Below are 19,274 nucleotides of genomic sequence, written 5' to 3'. Positions count from 1 at the left end.
GACCCAGGCCAAACCACAAACAGTGGTGGGACCATGGAGGCAAAAGCTGTTGCTCTGAATTGCTGGCTTCTTCTCATCATATTGATGACTGCATTGATGTTGCTACCTGGGAAGAAAGGTTTACTGCTGTTTGTTCAGAGAAGAATTGCCAGGACCATCATGTTACAAGAAAGCATCGGCAAAGGTCAGTTTGGAAAAGTTTGGCAAGACAAATGGTGGAGAGAAACTGTTGTGAAGATTTTCTCTTCTAGGGAAGAATGTTTATGGTTTTGAGAGACAAGACATTTATCAGACTGTGATTACTCCAAATCACAGAAGAGGCACAAAAACAACAAAAAAGTCTCCAGGGAACCATGACCAAGCCTAACAGCAACTTTGAAATCTTCAAAAGGATGATGGGACTCCACAAAGATGATTAAGCTGATGAACAGCATGGAAAAATTGCCTTTGGACTACAAACTCTTTAGGACAATTTTGAGATGAGTAGCTGAGATGATTCAGCCTGACAGACTACTTGAACAAGGACTAGAAACAATTCCTGCACTTTCTCATTATGCAGTGGCTGGACAAATGATACAGGACTTGACAATGAATTCAAAAATTTTCTTTCTTGAAAAAAATTTTCTTTTCAAGATTCCCTACAGATACCTTCACCCCTAGAAAGCAAAAATAAAAAGAAGATACAGATATTAGAGAGATTATTGAATCTACTCTGAGAAAAAAGATAAAGAAGTGATAGGATAAATGGATATATCACTGAATCTACACTGAAAAAGAGGGGAAAATATAAAAATGATAAAATGTAGATTATTGAAATTTTTATGAAAATATGAATATGGTAAGACCAAAGGTCAATTTTTGAATCTACTTTTAAAAGGAACTACTTGTTTCAAACAAGATAAGTAATGAAATTTTTTTTTCTGAGTTTATCAAATGTTACTGGACTGGACACTGTTAATATATATAATGGAATTTTTTTTTTTGGTTTTTCGAGACAGGGTTTCTCTGTGTAGCTTTGTGCCTTTCCTGGAACTCACTTGGTAGTCCGGGCTGGTCTCGAACTCACAGAGATCCGCCTGGTTCTGCCTCCCGAGTGCTGGGATTAAAGGCGTGCGCCACCACTGCTCCGCTATATAATGGAATTTTTATCTGAATTTGTCAAATGTTAATGGACTAGACATTGTTAATGTAATTCTTGACTGTATATATTGTATATACTTATTGGATAGTTTTTTTGTATTAGTTATGAGCTTTTTTAAAATTTTAGGCAAAAAAAAAAGGGAAATGTGTTGTTATTGTGTTCCCCAAAATATTGTGCACCCTAATAAACTTATCTGGGGTCAGAGACAGACAGCCACAATATTAAACATAAAGGCTGGGCAGTGGTAGCACACGCCTTTAATCCTAGCATTCCAGAGGCAGAAATCCATCTGTTCAAGGATACAGCCAAGCATGGAGATTCACGCCTTTAATCCCAGAAAGCGAGCCTTTAATCCCAGGGAGTGGTGGTAGAAAGCAGAAAGGTATATAAGGCATGAGGACCAGAAACTAGAGGCATTTGGCCTGGTTAAGCATTTTGGCTGGTTAAGGTTTTAGGTTTTGAGCAGCACAGTTCAGCTGAGATCCATTCTGGATGAGGACTAAGAGGCATCCAGTCTGAGGAAACAGGATCAGCTGAGGAACTGGCCAGACCTTCTAAGATTCCTGCTACACTTGCCCTAACCCCAGTCTGCCCTAATGAAACCTCTGTTTTTCCACCTCAAAGATCTGGCTCAGAAGTGGAACATGCCACACAAAATGATTAAGCAAAAGCACCTCACAAGTGTGCCCACCGACTTTGGGATTCTAGCTAATTGTGGATATAGTCAAGTTGAATACTAAGAATACTCATCAGGACATTACACCTATTCAACTGCACACATTTTCATATCACTTTATGTCATATTTAATTTGCAAAAGTAACAAGATCCAAGTCACAATGACTCTATAGGGTGTGTATCTGTATGATATGACAATTACCTGTAGCTGTAAAATAGTGATATGACTATCCAACGTTGAAAGGCAACGGCATTGTAGGTTTAACCAGGTCAATATTATGGCTAACGTGATGTAACTATCCCTCATTCAAAGAGAAACATGTTCTAAACTTAGAATAGATGGTGATGTTGTTGTCTGGCCTTCTTTCATATCTGACACTTACATTTGAGTAACTATGATATTCTCTGACTTGAGGTTCCATCATTGCAACACACAGCCACATCACCAGCTCCCAGTGGTTTCCATTGCATTCTGGGGATTCTGACGCTCTGAAACATGGTCCATGGGTTCTACAACACAAGGGTTAGAGAATGGATACAGTGTTGAGCTGCGGTTTATGAAAGCAGGGTTTTCCCTTATAGTCGAGGAGACACAATACCAGGAGTCTGATGAAGTCCCAGTCACCCAGGAATGAACCTCCACCACTACCACATCCCTTTTTTTTCTTTATTAAGAATTTTTCTTTTTTCTTTTTAGAACTTTATTTCAATGTAACTATATGCATAAGAAATACACTCATATTGGTTAATAGAATGCAATTTTGTTTAACTTATCCTACACTATCTTGACCAGAAACTTGGTACATGGTTTAAATTTTCAAAAAAGAAAAACAAATACTGCAATCTGGTTTATTTCTATCTATTACAAATGTATAAAAGATCCTCCATCAAGCTGCTGACAGCAGCAGAACCTTGAGAAATATACCTTTGGTTTGCCTCAGAAAAGGAACACATATTGCACTGTAAAGTTTATAAAATTGGTGCAAAACATTGTGATAATGTTACAATACCAGTTTTAAGATTTCAGTGACTAATGGGGAGCCGATGGGATACATGCAGAACTGTGAAAGCGATCTCACTTAGCCAGCTGTACGCGTAGACTGTAAATCTACATTCAGATCATTTCTGAACTAAGACTATCAGCTCAGTTTATCTGTTGAGGTCAACCAGGAAACCCTAGAATATACCTTGATTTTTGCAAAAAACAAAATAGGGGGAGGGGTTTCTTCAGCATTTCAGTCCATGAGTAACAGTAACCTAACAGGCAAAGTGTTCTCTCACTGTCAACATAGAATGAACTGCTGCTGGAGGTCAACTTGGGCTTTAATTTGCATTAGCACTTACATGCATAATAGTCCAAGTTGTTGACCTCATGACTTTAAAAAGTAACTCTAAAAAAGTAAAATGGCCCTTCTTGGAAGACTAAAGAAAGACATCCAGCCACAGTTGTAAAAAGTCTCATCAAAAAAATGTACCCTTTTATGAATTACGCCTCAATTTAAAAAAAAAAAAGTTGCCCCAAATAAGAAGCAGCTCTGAAAAAGAAAATATAACTTAAGATATTTGAAAAAAACAAGGTGAATACAGGATCAAAAATAATTAAGATACATTTTCCTAAGGCTACCTAGAATTAGGCTTTAAAGAATTCTACCATTTCAAGTTTACCACTAGTTACTAGATACCAATTTACAAACAAGATGTTCACTTTTTTTGTTCCTTTATCAAGAGAAAAATCTACCTTCAGACTATGAGGGTGGTGATGGGGAGGGACTAGAAAACAAGATTCAAACAATCCCATGCAAATATCACATTTTTCAAATGGAAGAACTCCAAACTGCACTAGAAGTTCCAATCACTAAGACACTTTCATTGAAATGATTTAAGTACAAACACATGGCACCAAGGTTTAGGCCTAATATAGGCCTGACAACCAAGTCCTTGTTTTCTGGAAGAAGGGCCTCAAAAGTCCCACTCAATTCCACATAACAATACCTCAAAGATCAATTAGGCTTTCATTTCCTTAATATTTTTGTTTTTGACTTCTAATCTTAAAGAAATTTTCTACTCACTCCACATGCTATCCAAACAACTCCCTCCTTCCTCCCACCCCCAGGCCTCTGTCCCAAACCACCCTAGATCCCCTCATCCCCTAATCGAGGTCTCCCATTGGGAGTCAGCAAAGCCCGGCACACAGAGCCTAGGCAGGTCCAAGCCCCTTCCCACTGCAACAAGGATGTGCAAGCAAGGAGTCACACCACAGGCACCGGGTTCCAGAAGCCTGCCCATAGACCAGGGATAGAATCCGATATCCCTGCCTGAGTACCCCCCAAACAGTTCGAGCCAAACAAGTGTCTTCCATATCCAGAGGGCCTAGTCCAGTCCCATTTGGGCTCCAAAGCCACCAGTCCACAGTTCATGGTCTTCCTCTAGTGTGGCCAGTCATCTCTGCACTTCCTACCATCATGATCTTGATGTCCTTTGCCTGCAGTATCTCTCCTCTCTCTCATCAGTTGGATTCCTGGAGCTCAGCCTGGGGCCTGGTCTTGGATCTCTTTATCTGCCTCCATCTGTCACTGGACAAAGGCTCTATGATGACAGCTAGGTTATTTGCTAGGCTGGTCACCAGAGTAGACTGGTCCAGGCACCCTCTGGACCACTGCCAGCAGACCAAGGTGAGGTCAACCTTGTGGATTCCTGAGAGCCTCCCCAGCACCCTGCCTCTTCCTATTCCCATGATGTCCTCATCTATCATAGTATCTTCCTCCCTGCCTTCCCACTCTGTCCCTGTTCCAGCTTGACCCTCCCAATTTCCCTATGTTCTCATCCCCCACTCCTCACCCTTTGCCCTCCCCCCTTCCAATCCACTCATGTAGATCTCATCCACTTCTCCTTCACAGGATCATCCATGTGTCCCCCTAGGGTCTTTTCCAGTTAGCTAGCCTCTCTGGGGTTGTAGGTTTCAGTCTGGCCATCCCTTCCCTCACATTGAGTATCCACTTATGAGTGATTACATACTATGTTTGTCCTTCTGAGTCTGGGTTTCCTCACTCAAGATGATATTTTCTAGATCCATCCATTTGCCTGCAAATTTCATGATATCATTGTTTTTTACTGCTGAGTAGTACTCCATTGTGTATATGTGCCATATTTTCTTTATCTATTCTTCAGTTGAGGGACATCTAGGTTGTTTCCAGGTTCTTGCTATTATGAATAATGCTGATATGAACATAGTTGAGCATGTGTTCTTGTGGTAAGATTAAACATTCCTTGGGTATATGACCAAGAGCAGTGTAACTGTGTCTTGAGGAAGACTTATTCCCAATTTTCTGAGAAACTGCCATACTGAATTTCAGAGTGGCTGTACAAGTTTGCATTTCCACCAACAGTGGAGGAAGGCTCCCCTTTCTCCACATCCTGTCCAACATAAGCTGTCTTCAGTGTTTTTGATCTTAGCCATTCTGACAGGTGTAAGATGGTATCTCAGAGTTGTTTTGATTTGCATTTTCTTGATGACTATGGATGTTGAGCTATTCCTTTAATGCCTTTCAGTCATTTGAGATTCTTCTGTTGAGAATTCTCTCTTAAGCCCTGTAGCCCATTTTTTAATTGGATTGTTCAGTATTTTGATGTCTAGCTTTTTGAGTTCTTTATATATTTTGGAGATCAGTCCACTGTCAGATGTGGGCTTGGTGAAGATCTTTTCCCATTCTATAGGCTGTGCTTTGGTCTTATTGACCATGTCCTTTGCTCTACAGAAGTTTTTCAGTTTCATGAGATCCCATTTATTAATTGTTGCTCTCAGTGTCTGTGCTACTGGCGTTATATTCAGGAAGTAGTCTCCTGTTCCAATTCAGTCCAGACTACTTGCTACTTTCTCTTCTATCATGCTCAGTGTAACTGGATTTATGTTGAGGTCTTTCACTTGTACTTGGGTTTTGTGCATGGCAACAGATATGGGTCTATTTGCAATCTTCTGCATGTTGACATCCAGTTATGCCAGCACCATTTGTTGAAGATGCTTTCTTCTTTTTCCATGGTACAGTTTTGGCTTCTTTGTTGAAAATCATAGGTGTGTTCATAGGTGTGTGGATTAATATCAGGGTCTTCAATTCGATTCCATTAGTCCACATGTCTGTTTTTATGCCAGTACCAAGCTGTTTTTATTACTATAGCTCTATAGTAGCGCTTGAGGTCAGGGATCATGATGCCTCCAGAGGTTGCTTTATTATACAGGATTCTTTTAGCTATCCTAGGTTTTTTGTTTTTCCATATAAAGTTAAGTATTGTTCTTTCCAAGTCTGTGAAGAATTGTGTTGGAATTTTGATGAGGATTGCATTGAATCTGTATATTGCTTTTGGTAAGATTGCCTTTTTTACTGTGTTGATTCTACCTATCCATGAACATGGGAGATCTTTCCATTTTCTGATATCTTCTTCAATTTCTTTCTTCAGAGACATAAAGTTCTTATTATACAGGTCTTTCATTTGCTTTGTTAGAGTTACCTGAGGCATTTTATATTATTTGTGGCTATTGTAAAGGGTGATGTGTCTCTAATTTCTTTCTCAGCCCATTTTTTATTTGTATATAGGAGGGCTACTGATTTTTTGAGTTAATCTTTTATTCTGCCACCTTACTGAAGGAGTTTACCAGCTATAGGAGTTCACTGGTAGAATTTTTGGGTCACTTATGTATACTATCATATTGTCTGCAAATAATGAAAGTTTGACTTCTTTCTTTCCGATTTGTATCCCTTTGATCTTCTTTTGTTGTCTACTGCTCTAGCTAGAACTTCAAGTAGTATATTGAATAAGTATGGGGAGAGTGGACAGCCTTGTCTTGTTCCTGATTTTAGTGGGGGTACCTCCACTTCCAATGTATTTGAGGGGTGCCAGACACTCAGTGGTCACAACCTCAGACACAGGGAAATGTTTACACCCACCAAGAGGGGAAATCACCTAACTGCCAATGTTGGATGGAATGTTGAGCAATCAGTGAGCCAAAAGTTTGGTCTATTGCAGATGGACTGGAGATGAGGGATAGAATCCTAGTGTGGCTCAGACCATAAAGGAAGAGCGCAGGCATCAAGGGATTCTATCCTGGGTTTTGGCACCAAAAATATAAGTCAACTGATTGCAAACACGGATCTGAATGACGTTTAGCCTACCCTTGAATATTTATGCTTAGGTCCATGTTGGATGTAACTGCCCTGTTGTGCCTCAGTTCCTTTTGCTTTAAAGTGAACACAGTAGGGAAACTTTCCATCCCTCAGGATAGGAACAGTGCTCCTCATCTTGCTGGTGCTGTCATCTTTAATAGAGTTCCTCATGCTATGGTGACCTCTCAACCATTAAATCATTTCAGGTGCTACCATGCAAGTGTAATTTTCTTACTCTTTTAAATCATATTGTCGATGTCTGTGTATGCTGATAATGTTAGGCAATTCTTTGATGGGCTTTTTTATAACTGATTTTTGACCAAGATTGGAGGTAATACATGAAAGAGATTCAGGGCAAACTAGGGCACCATGCTTATGATCTAAGGCCCAGCTGCTCCACTGTTCCTGACTTTTTCACAGGCTGTGCTTCCTTTTTCTCTTTTTGCCTTCTAGTGAAGATTTGTGAGGATCCACCTTCCAATATTTGGATGAGCTGTCATTTTAGAGATGATCCCCATTGACCATGCAACAGATCCAAAACATTCTGTAAATCTCAGGTTTTCAATGAAAGTTTACAGGAGGTGTGGGGAAGGTCTTGGTTCTGCCTCAACTGGATATGCCAGATTTTGTTTACTTCTGGTCCAGGGCTTTACCTGCTCTGAGGAGGGGATGAGGGAAGCTGGAGTCAAGGAGGTTTAGGTGAAAAGAGAAACTTTGGTTGTTATTTTAAATGAAAGAAAAGTGTGTAAAAATATTTATTTATTTATTATGGATACACTGTTCTGCTAGCACGCATGTCTAAAGCACAGGAGAGTGCACCAGATCTTATTACAGATGGCTGTGAGCCCTCCTATGGTTTCTGAAAGTTGAACTCAGGACCTCTGGAAGAACAAACCAGTGTTCTTAACTGCTGAGTCATCTCTCCAGTCAGTAAGTCTTTGGTATTTTGTTGTTTGTTTTCTGCTTTTTATTTTCCATACAGTGTCTCTCTGTAGTTTTGGACCCGGTCCTGGCAGTCACACAGTAGACCAGGCTGGCCTGCAAATCAGAGATATCAAGCTTTTTATGCCTCCTGAGTAGTGGAATTAAAGGCTAGTGCCACCACTGCCCATGATGAACAGCCTTTTAAATTAAAGAAGAAAAGGAGAAAGAAAGAAAGAAAGAAAGAAAGAAAGGAAGAAAGAAAGGAAGAAAGAAAGTTTACATGAAATGTAGCAGATGTGTTAGAGCATGAAATCCACCAGCCAAGGTGGCTCAAATCTCTAATGCCAGTGCAAGGTAAGATGCAGCTACTCCCAGAGACAGAGCCCACTAGCACCGTTGGACTAAGAGCTGGTCCCTAGGACAAGAAGTCCATCAGCATTGACTAGACCAAGAGCTCCCCCTGGATCAAGAGTATCAATCAGACCAAGAGAGGCTCTCTCAGACACAGATACCGCTTACACCAAGTGGAGAAAGAGATGTGTAGATGCCAGTGCAAAAATACAGTCAACAACATAAAAACCAATATAGCTTCATCAGAACCTACATCACCAAGACCTGAACATCCCAACACCGAAGAAACACAAGATATCTACCATAAAATGACTTTAAGAAGATATTAGAGATCTTAAAAGAGGAAATGAAAAATTCCCTTAAAGAAATTGAGGAAAAGTCAAACAAAACATGGGAAGAAATCAGTAAATCCCTTGAAAGCCAAGAGAAAGCAAGTAAACAAGTGAGGGAAACAGTTCAAGATTTCAAAACTGAAATGGAGTCAATAAAGAAGACACAGACTGAGGTAATGCTGGAAGTGGAAAATCTGAGTAAACAAACAGGAACTACAGATGCAAGTATAACCAACAGAATGCAAGAGATGGAAGAGCAGATCTCTGGTGTTGAAGATACAGTAGAAGAAATAGATTCATCAGTCAAAGAAAACACTAAAACCAACAAAGTCATGAACCAAAATTTCAAGGAAATTTGGGACACCATGAAAAGACCAAACCTAAGAATAATAGGGATAGAAGAAGGAGAAGAATACCAACTCAAAGGCACAGAAAATATATTCAACAAAATCATAGAAGAAAACTTTCCCAACCTAAAGAAGGAAATGTCTATAAAAATACGAGAAATTTACCGAACACCAAATAGACTGGATCCAAAAAAAAAAAAAAAGTCCCCTTGCCACATAATAATCAAACCACTAAACATACAGAATAAAGAAAAAATATTAAGAGCTGCAAAGGAAAAAGGCCAAGTAACATATAAAGGCAGACCCATAAGATTAACACCTGACTTCTCAATGGAGACTCTAAAGCCAGAAGGTCCTGGTCAGATGTTATGTAGATACTGAGAGACCATGGATGCCAACCCAGACTATTATACCCAGCAAAACTCTCAATCAACATAGATGGAGTAAACAAAATAGTCCATGATAAAAACCATATTTAAACAATATCTCTCCACAAATCAAGCCCTACAGAAAGCACTCAAAGGAAAAAATCCAACCCAAGGAAGTTAGATACACCCATGAAAACAGAGGCAAGATATAGTCCCATACCAACTAATACCAAAGAAGGAAAACATACAACACTATCACCAAAAAAAAGATAACAGGAATTAACAATAACTGGTCATTAATATCCATCAGTATCAATGTTCTCAACTCACCTATAAAAAGACACAGGCTGACAGAATGGATTCAAAAACCAGATCCACCCATTTGCTGCATACAAGAAACACACCTCAACTTCAAAAACAGAAACCACCTCAGAATAAAAGGCTGAAAAAAGACTTTCCAATCAAAGGGATTTAAGAAGCAAGCTGGTGTAGCTATCCTAATATCTAATAAAATAGACTTCAAACTAAAATCACTTGAAAGATATCGGGAAGGACCCTACATATTGACCACAGGGAAAATCCGACAAGATGAAGTCTCAATTCTGAATATTTATGCCCCAAATACAAGGGCACTGACATTTGTAAAAGAGACATTACTAAAGCTTAAATCGCACATCAAACCCCATACACTAGTAGTGGGAGACTTGAACACCCCACTCTCACCAATGGACAGGTCTGCCAGACAAAATCTTAACAGAGGAATAAGGGAACTAATAGACATTATGACTCAAATAGACTTAATAGATATCTACAAAATATTCCACCCTAACACAAAAGAATATACCTTCTTTTCAGCACCCCATGGAACCTTCCACAAAATCAACCACATGCTTGGCCACAAAGCAAATCTCAACAGATACAAAAAAATTGAAATAACCTCCTGTGTCTTATCAGACCCCCATGGCTTAAAGTTAGATTTCAACACAAAACAAAAATTACAGAAAGCCTACAATCTCATGGAAACCAAATAATGCCCAATTGAATCACTAATGGGCCAAGGAAAAAGTAAAGAAATTAAAGATTTCCTAGAATTCAATGAAAATGAAAGTACAACATACCCAAACTTATGGGACACTATGAAAGCAGTGCTAAGAGGAAAATACATAGCTAGCCCTAAATGCCCACATAAAGAAGTGGGAGAAATCTCACCCTAGTGACTTAACAGCACAACTGAAAGCTCTAGAACAAGAAGAAGCAAACTCACCCAGGAGAAACAGACGCCAGGAAATAATCAAATTGAGGGCTGAAATCAATAAAATAGAAACAAAGAGAGCAATACAAAGAATCAATGAAAGAAAGAGTTGGCTCTTTGAGAAAATCAACAAGATAGATAAGCCCTTATCCAAATTAACCAAAAAGCAGAGAGAGTGCTTTCCAATTAACAAAATCAGAAATGAAAAGGGGGACATAACAACAGACAATGAGGAAATACAGAGAATCATCTGGTCATACTTCAAAAACCTGTACTCCAAAAAGTTGGAAAATCTGAAAAAATGGATGATTTTCTGGATAGGTACCCCATACCAAAGCTAAATCAAAAACAGATAAACTATTTAAATAGACCAATAACCCCTAAGGAAACAGAAACGGGCATTAAAAGTCTCCCAACCAAAAAAAGCCCAGGATAAGATGGTTTTAGAGCAGAATTCTACCAGATTTTCAAAGAAGAGCTAATACCAATACTCTTCAAATTGTTCCACACCATAGAAACAGAAGGAACATTACCGAATTCTTTTCATGAGGCTACAGTTACCCTAATACCCAAACCACACAAAGAGGCAACAAAGAAAGAGAATTAAAGACCAATCTCCCTCATGAACATTGATGCAAAAATACTCAATAAAATATTGGCTAAATCAAATCCAGGAACACATCAAAACAAAATATCCAACATGACCAAGTAGGTTTCATCCCAGGGATGCAAGGATGGTTCAATATACGAAAATCTGTCAATGTAATACACCATATAAATAAACTGAAAGAAAAAGACCACATAATCATCTCATTGGATGCTGAAAAATCCTTTGACAAAATCCAACACCCCTTCATGATAAAGATTCTAGAGTGATCCGGAATACAAGGAACATACCTAAACATAATAAAGGCAATCTACAGCAAGCAAACAGCAAACATTAAATTAAATGGAGAGAAATTCAAAGCGATTTCACTAAAATCAGGAACAAGACAAAGACAAGGCTGTCCACTCTCCCTATACTTATTCAATAAGGATCAGAATGAGGTTTTCCCTACCCTTGAATATTGATGATGTGAATCCCTGTTGGATGTAACTGTCCTGTTGTCCCTCAGTCCCCTTGGCTTTAAAGTGAACACAGCAGGGAAACCTTCTCTCCCACAGGATAGAGCAGTGTTCCTCAACCTCCTGATGCTGTCACCTTCAATACAGTTCCTCATGTTGTGGTGACTACCCAACCATTAGATTATTTCAGTTGCTACTTTGTAAGTGCAATTGCCTACTGTTTTAAATCATAATGTCAATATCTGTGTCTGCTGATAATATTGGACCATCCCTGTGATGGGATCATTCTAGGCCTAGAGGTGTCCTGACCCACAGAACCACTGGGGTGGATAAGCAACTGTGTGCTTCTCTAGGAGGGAGAAGCATCCATGACTCAGGTGTTCAGGCTGTGGCAGTAGTCAGCTGAGCTGAGAGACAGAAGGGTTCGAAGCCTGGCCCAGCACTGGCATATCCAGCGTGGCTTCCATCCTAGAAGGCCCTGTTGCCCCAATACCCCTGACTTTTCCACAGGCCGAGCTTTCCTGCTATCCCCTGTTCTCTTGCATGGCTTCCTTTCTCTCCTTTTGCCTCCTGGTGAAGAAGATGCCACGATCCATATTCCAATATTTAGAGGAGCTGCAGTTTTAGAGATGATCCCCAGTTACAAAGTAACAGACCCAAAAATTTCAGTAAATTTCAGGTTTTCTATGAAAGTTAACAAGAGATGCAGGTGGGGAGGGGAGGGCCTTGGTCTGATTCACCTTGATATTCCAGACTTTTTTAACCTATTGTCCAGGGCTTTACCCTCTCTGTGGATAGGATGAGGGAAGCTGAGGCAGGGGGCGGGGAGGGGGAGGATGTGTAGGGGACAAGAGAAACATTGGTTGTTATGTAAATTGAAAGAAAGAAAATATTTAAAAAACATTTATTAATTATGTATACAGTGTTCTGTTTGCATGCATGTCTACAGCCCTGAACAGTGTGCCAGATCTAATAGATGGTTGTGAGTTCTCCTGTAGTTGATGGGAATTGAACTCAGGACCTCTGGAAGAACAACTAGTGTTCTTAACTGCTGAGTCATCTCTCCAGTCCATAACTCTCTGTCTCTGTCTCTGTCTCTGTCTCTCTCCCTCTTTCTTTGTTTGTTTTCCATTTTAGATTTTCCAGACAGTATCCCTCTGTAGTTTTGGAGCCTGTCCTGGAAGTCACTTAGTAGACCAGGCAGGCCTGCAACTCACAGAGATATCAGGCTGTCTATGCCTCCCAGGTGGTGGGATTAAAGGCATGTGCCACAACTGCCCAGTGAAAAACAGCCTCTTAAATTAAGACAGAAAGACAGAAAGACAGACAGACAGAAAGAAAGATAGAAAGAAAGAAAGAAAGAAAGAAAAAAAGAAAGAAAGGAAGTAAGTAAGGAAGGAAGAAACCAAGAAAGGAAGAAAGAAAGAATGAAAAAAGAAAGAAAGAAAGGAAGGAAGGGAGAAACCAAGAAAGGAAGAAAGTATACATGAAATTTAGCAAAGTGGTAGAGTATGAAATCGAGCTGCCAAGGTGGCCCACACCTTTAATGCCAGCACTCAGGATGGGGATCCAGAGGTGGGCTGATCGGGGAGACTGTCTTGAAGGATTAAGTGTAAATTTTAGTGAGTTCCAGGAAGGACAGGACTATATAGAAACAAACAAACAAACAAACAAACAAACAAACAAATACAAGACAACAACAAAAACCAGTGTCACAAAACCAAAATTGAGGTGAGTTGTCTTGTTTGTGTTGTGTTTCTTTGATAATTTTAAATTGAGTCTGAGTTGGAGAAATCTGGGCCACCCTCGAGTCTCAGCCTCCAGAGATGGGATTCAATCTTGGTGTTCTCCACTGCTGACCCAGCCTATGATCCAGAGAGGCAGGGCCAGATTAAATCACAACCAAGGGATATGTAAAGGGCCGGATCAAAACTTAGTTCGCAGATTTCCAGAATTGCAGGGAGGTGAGCGGAGCTCTTTGTCCACACTCCAGTCTCTGTGGGACCTGCCAACATCCAGAGAACCCCAGGTCTGTGACACTGTGGAGCCAGACAGATCACAGGAGGAAAAAGGTATGTGAGTTGGGGATTCCATTCTGTGTTTTCTGGGTGCTGGCTGGGACATTTGTCCCTCATTTCATCTCAGAAGGTGGACATTGTGCCTCTGGGACAATTCTCCAATCCACATGATTATGGAATTGTCTTGTACTCATGGCAAGCCCCATGGAAGGTGTTGGTAATGTGTTCATTGGACAGTCCAGGACAGCAGGTAAAAATAAGGTTTGCTGAGGCCGATTCTGCTTTATCCAAGACTACCCCACAAACTACTGTGTGGATGGGAATGACCCTGAACTACTCCATGCACCTCTCAGGAAAGAACCGCTATGATTTCCTGCCGCCAAACAACCACGTCCTATGCAGGAGATGGAAAATATTGGGTTTCATAATTCTTCTGATATTTTTAAGTTCTTTGAAACACAGCTAGGGTGTATTAGGAGAGTTTAAGATGGACTTTCAGCAGTAAGGTAACAGAAAGGAGTTTGGAGAGAATGGGTGAGGTCATGGTGTTATATATTGTAAACTCCAATAAAAATTATCTGGGGATCAGAGAAGAAAGCAGGGCACTAGATTAGACATAAAGGCCAGAAAATATGGCACACACCCTTAATCCTATTACTGGAGAGGCACAGAACCTTCTGGATCTCATCTGGGTCTCTAATTTCAAGGCCACTCTGGGAAGAGAGCCTTTAATCTCAACACTTGAGATCTCATGCCTTTGCTTGGGAAGCTCATACGCCTTTAATCCCAGGAAGTGATGTGAGGGCAGAGAAAAGTATATAAGGCCAGAGCAAACAGAAACTCACACCATTTAGACCAAGGATTTTGTAGAGGTAAGAACATGGCTGACTCTTCTGTTTCCTTGATCCTTCAGATTTACCCCAATATCCGGCCCTGTATTTTATTTTATTTTATTTTTTGTATTAATAATACATTTTAGCAATCGATGTTGCCCCATTATCTCCAGGACAGTTCTTTCTGTGTCTCATCTGTCCCTTCCCCAGGGCAACCTCTGATACTCACTGGAGGCTTTCCCTGGTCAAGCTTGACAACCAAGCTTCCTGTTAGGTGAGAATGACCAGCATCTGTACATGAGGAATGAAGGGTCCATTGTTTGCTAATGCTGCAAGAGGCTGGTTCCTTAATCCACACACAGCTAAGAGACAGAGATTGCTGTTGCATGAAAATGGTGTTGATAACTTATTTTTTCATTTCTGGACAGAGAAAAGCAAATCAAGTCAAAGGTTTGAGAAACATGCAGCAAGGCAGAATGGACCAGAGGGGGCAGCAGGAAGGACAAGGAAGATCCTCGGGTAATCAGAATGAAATGTGTGCTAAACCAAAAGCCTTCTACTGCATTTCTTGTTGTGTGATCCCCAGGTTTATGCAAGAGCCCACATGTGAGCAGCTCTGGTGAGAACGGAGAGGTACTCAGTGGTTCCAGATTTCTGACCTTCTCACAGTAGAGACAGAAGTTCAGGGGGCTGTGATAGCTCCCTGGAGTGTGGGAGGATTGGTTCTGAGTGTAGGTGGGGACAGCGTTCCCAGGACCCACATGTCCTGTGAGAGCCCCTTCTATTCTATAATGTATTTTCTAAAACTGAAGACACCTATGCTCTCCCAGTGAGTGGACTCCTTGTTATCACCAGCAGGGTGGATGCCTGATCTTTGGCGGGCAAGCAAGTGTTGGTAATCTCATGATACATGAATGTGGGCACTGGGGCTCATCAGTGTGCAGGAAGAGTCCCCAGGGGAAGAACAGATGTACTTGTGCATGCCGGGAAATGTTCTGATCCCATCCCTCTGTCCTTTGCAGTTCCTTCCCATTGGCCGTGGGATGAGTACGAGATCAGTATCTTCCTATTGGAGTGGGAAGTTGTTGAACTGGAAGTGGGCCACAAAGGGAAAAGAACTTGTAAAAAAGTCAGGGCTATTCGAAGGCGACTCTATCGTAGGGGCCTGAGGAAGACCTGGCACGACTGTTTGCAACTGATGCTGAGTCTGCTGAATATGCACTACATGCTGTGTAAAGAGAGACCAGGCATCCAACCTTTGTTAATTCCTTATGCGATGGAACTCTATAGGATCCTGGGCCACAGACAAGAGTGGAGCCCCTGCCCAGGGTAGTCCCTTCTGCAGAGACCTCTGAGGCCCTCCAGAAGGTGGTGTCAGCTGGCCTTTCTTCATGGGCACAGAATGTAGACAAGCCCCATTCCCACAGGCCTCTGTGGCACAAAGCAGCAATGTCTGGCCTCTCTGTGTGTCTAACTCCCTCTCACACCCAAGCAATTGAACTATGACTTGTTCATAGCTGATTTTGACCAAGGGGCCAATTGATTACTGAAGGTGATTCAGGGGGAATCAGGATACCATGCTTATGAGATCTCTCTCTCTCTGTCTCTGTCTCTCTGTCTCTGTCACTCTCTCTGTTTCTTTTTCCACTAGACCTCTCTATGTTGGAGGAGCAGGTAACTCCTCTCAACCTCAATGCCTTGGCTGACTCCCATGTACCAGCCTTGGGAGATGGCTTCCCTGTGCCTTTCTGGAGAGCTTCACAGGATCCCACCAGCGATGATATACTGTGGGGATTCTCGATTCCCTGATGGGAGACTTGGAAAACTTTTGACTGTGCCACACCTACTTCCTGCTCTGGCCCCGGAGAAAGCAGCCTTCATCAGCCATAGTTAACTTCTTATGACCACCCTAAGAGGAGACAGTGGGGATTCCTTGAATCTTCTCTGACAACATTGGAATCATTATGTTTTGTATGTGTCAATTTCTGTCTCTGCCTCCTCAGTGAAGAGTAATATGTTCAATCAAATAAAAATTTCAAAAAAAATTCCTGCGTCATTTTTGTCATTTCAGTAGGGCAGATCAGCATGGTGGGGCAGGGTATGTGGTAGTGGTGGAGGTTCATTCCTGGGTGACTGGGACTTGGCCTCTACCCTGTATCTTCATCAGACTCTAGGCATTGTTTTTCTTCTACTACAAGGGGAACCCCTGCTGCCATAGACAGCAAACAACTCAGCACTGTATCCATTCCCTAGCCCTCATGTTGTAGCACTCATAGTTAGTGTTTCAGAGCCTCAGACTCCTCAGAATGCAATGGAAACCAGTTGAGAGCTGGAGTCGTAGCTGTGTGGTGCACTGATGGAACATCAAGTAAGGGAATATCAAAGTTTCTCAAATGTAAGTTTCATATATGTAAGGAGGCCCAACAGGAGACATTGCCACCTACTCTAAGTTTAGAATGTGTTTCTCTTTGAATGAGGGACAGTTACATCATGTTAGCCTTAATTTTGACCTGGTTAAATATATATTTCTATTGTCTTTCAACGTTGGATGTCATATCTCTATTTTCCTTCTACAGGAGATAGTCATATCACACAGTTTCACTCACTCTAGGGGTCATTGTGACTTGGATATTGTTAACTTTGGGAATTAAGCATGACATAAGGTGACATGAAAGGCTGTCCAGTTGGAGAGGTGTAGTCTCCTGATGAGTATTCTTAGTATTCAACTTGGCTACATCCACAATTAGCAAGAATCCCAAAGTAGGTGGGCACACTTGTGAGGTGCTTTTGCTTAATCACTCTGTGTGGCATGTTCCACTTCTGAGCTAGATCTTGAGGTGGGAAAACAGATGTTTCATTAGGGCAAACTGGGATTAGGACAAGAGATCACGACCTCTTCTATGGGTGGAACAACCAACTGTATTACAGGGACCTCCTAAAACATCTCATTTATCAATCATTTACTTTAGGATTCAGAACATTAGCAAAAGTATAGTTATGAAGTGGCAACAAAATTATAGTATGTTTGGGGATCACCACAACCTGAGGAATTTTATTGAATGGTCTGAACATTATGGAAGTTGAGAACCACTCCATGAGAGGCTACTTCTGTTAGAGTTTGGCTGATACTGAAGATCAGCGGAGACATTTCTTGGGAGGGAACTACAGCCACTGGATCCTTAGACCTTCTGTTCATAGGCAGCCATTGTTGGATTAGCTGGACCACAGAGCGAAATGCATTGTAGTTCATGTCTCAAGACACCCTCACACACCAACAGAGTTTGGGAGAGACAGAGAGAGTCAGACAGACAGACACACACACACAGACACACACAGACACAGAGACAGAGAGACAGAGAGAGAGAGAGAGAGAGAGAGAGAGAGAGAGAGAGAGAGAGAGAAAGAGACACACAGAGAGAGACAGAGACAGAGAAAGAAAGACTGACTAATACAAAACGCATAGCCCCATCCAGTTATCTAAAGAGTATTAAGGCTTGCTTGAGAGATCTGTCCTTCTGCACCTGAAAGACAGGCTTTCATGGACTCTGGCTATTCAGGGAGTCTCCCCTGATATGGAGCTCACATCTGCACTCCTTTATCTTGAACTTTGCATCCCTGAGGACCTGTCAATGGACAGAGCTTCCAAACCACCAAGGGCAGGCATATCAGGAGTTCAAGATCATCCTAATTCTACTGAATGAATTGTAGGCCCATCCTCAGGGTACCTGTCCACCCAGTCTCCAAAGTAGAAGGAAGGAAACAGATGCATGTATCCTACACATGGCTGCCTGCCCATTGACTTCCTTTTGTCCTGGCTTTGAAAGTCCATGTTAAAGTCACTTTTTCTACTCCAGCTCTGCTGTTGTATATGAGCCCTCTATTGTGTCGTGACATGAGTTTGTGGATAATGCCAGCAATGGGGAGATCAAGGGAGGAGGGGCATTGTCATCCTCGAGAATAAAGTGGCCTGCATGATAGCCTGGGATACATATGATACTGTCTCAAGACCTCAAACCTACAAAACCTACCAAGTATCAGATAGAGGTTTTCCCTACACTTAAATATTAACTGTCCCTGTTGGATGTAACTGTCCTGTTGTCCCTCAGTTCCCTTTTCTTTAAAGTGAACACAGCAGGGAAACCTTCTGTCCCACAGGATAGAGCAGTGTTCCTCAACTTCCTGATGCTGTCACCTTCAATACAGTTCCTCATGTTGTGGTGACCACCCAACCATTAGATTATTTCAGTTGCTACTTTGTAAGTCCAGTTTCCTTCTGTTTTAAATCATAATGTCAATATCTGTGCTTGCTGATAATCTTAGATCATGGGATCATTCTAGCTCTAGAGGGGTCCTGACTCACAGTGTGAGAACCACTGTGTGGATAAACAATTGTGTGCCTATCTAGGAGGGAGAAGCATCCATGACTCAGGTGTTCAGGCTGTGGCAGTAGTCAGCTGAGCTGAGAGACAGAAGGGTTCGAAACCTGGCCCAGCACTGGCATATCCATCGTGGCCTCCATCCTAGAAGGCCCTGTTGTCCCACTGCCCCTGACTTTTCCACAGGCTGAGCTTTCCTGTTATCCTCTGTTCTCCTGCACTGCTTCCTTTCTCTCCTTTTGCCTCCTGGTGAAGAAGATGTGAGGATCCAATTTCCAATACTTGGATGAGCTTTCGTTTTAGCTTTCATCCCCAGTTACCAAGTAACTGAGCCAAAACCCTATGTAAATCTCAAGTTTTCAAAGAAATTTTACATGAGATGGAAGTGTGAATAGGGGCTTGGTTCTGCCTCAACTTGATATGCCAGACTATTGA

This window comes from Peromyscus leucopus, chromosome 9 (genome assembly GCF_004664715.2).
Source record: "Peromyscus leucopus breed LL Stock chromosome 9, UCI_PerLeu_2.1, whole genome shotgun sequence".
Classification (NCBI taxonomy): domain Eukaryota; kingdom Metazoa; phylum Chordata; class Mammalia; order Rodentia; family Cricetidae; genus Peromyscus; species Peromyscus leucopus.
The sequence above is the reverse complement of the archived record's forward strand: the minus strand, read 5'-3'. Positions refer to the sequence as shown.